The 1,200-nt window shown below is 52.4% G+C and overlaps 1 protein-coding gene across 1 annotated transcript in view; it reads right to left on the bottom strand.

Moving 5' to 3' along the window:
• The window catches only part of PRKACA (protein kinase cAMP-activated catalytic subunit alpha), a 21,862-nt gene that overhangs the window by 7,135 nt on the left and 13,527 nt on the right, over window positions 1–1,200 (bottom strand).

A 1,200-nucleotide genomic window follows, 5' to 3' on the forward strand; every position in this document is an offset into this window, starting at 1 on the left:
CAGCCTGCCCAAGGTCACACAGAAGAGTGGGACAGGTTGGCTCCATCTTGGGGCTGATAGACTCCAGACCTTGCAATTTAGGCCATTACTTCCTCAGGTGGCTCTGCTTACGTCTTGGGACTTCAGAAATATCCACATTTGAGAGAAACAATGCTTTTCTATTTCTTTCTCTGCATAGCGAAGGCTCTTCTATCCTTTAAGGCTCAGTTCAAATCTTCGAGAAACTTTCCCTAAATGCTCAGAACCCACGGCCTGGTATGCAACTATTCATTGGATTTATAGCTACGAGAACAGATTTCCAGCACTGCTCTCCCTCTTACAGGCTGTGACCTTGGCCATGGCCTTTAACCTCTCTGGGCCTGTGCCTGCCTTTCCGGCACGGGGCAGATATCCCAGGGTTGCAGGAGGGAGATAATACTGCTGAGGGTGCGTGGGAACTGTGAAATGCTACAAAAAAGGGAGTTATGCTCTTCTCCTCTTCCCCCTTGGCACATTCTATGGCTTCTTCTTTGTTTCCCACTTTGGGTCATTCTCTTGGCACTTTCCATTGTGCCTGGTGGCAGACACCTCATCTTTCCCTCTTCTGGGACCCCACTTTGCAGCTGGTGATTTCTCTCAACCTCCCTGAGAAGCAGCTGGCTGGTTCCTCCGTTCTCAGGTGGGTAAGATGAGGCTCAGAGGGGGAAAGCCACTTGCCTGAGGTTTCAAAGCCAAGGGGTGGCAGAACTGGGACCTGGAGACGGGTCAACCCACCCGGGCTGAGCTGGGAGTTGCTTCCACCAATTCCTGGTCTGGGTGGAGGGATGGTTGGTCCGCCCAGAAAGGTGAGTGAGCTAAAGACAAAAGTGGGGTTCCCAGCCTCTCTCGAGCCCTTGGATCTCGGACCAGACCAGACATATCCCCTCCTCTCCATGCCTCAGCTTCCTCAGTCCCTCGGAATGCTGGGTAGGATGGAGTGGGTGCACTGGGGCAGTGGGTGCTTAATGCACTCGGTAGATGTTAACTCGAACAGTCCCCTTACCTGCACCCCCTGAGTTAGGAATTCTGTATTTGAGAAGGGAGGCATGGGCCATACACCCTGAATGACTGCCCAGGGGGGTCTGGGAACCAAATACATTAGCTTTCCTGCTGTGAAACTTGTGAAAAATCCCAGAAGGGGGATAATTAGGAACAAGCAGAGCCTCACATAGGGCAGGGTGG

This window comes from Myotis lucifugus, unplaced genomic scaffold (assembly GCF_000147115.1).
Source record: "Myotis lucifugus unplaced genomic scaffold, Myoluc2.0 scaffold_310, whole genome shotgun sequence".
Taxonomy (NCBI): domain Eukaryota; kingdom Metazoa; phylum Chordata; class Mammalia; order Chiroptera; family Vespertilionidae; genus Myotis; species Myotis lucifugus.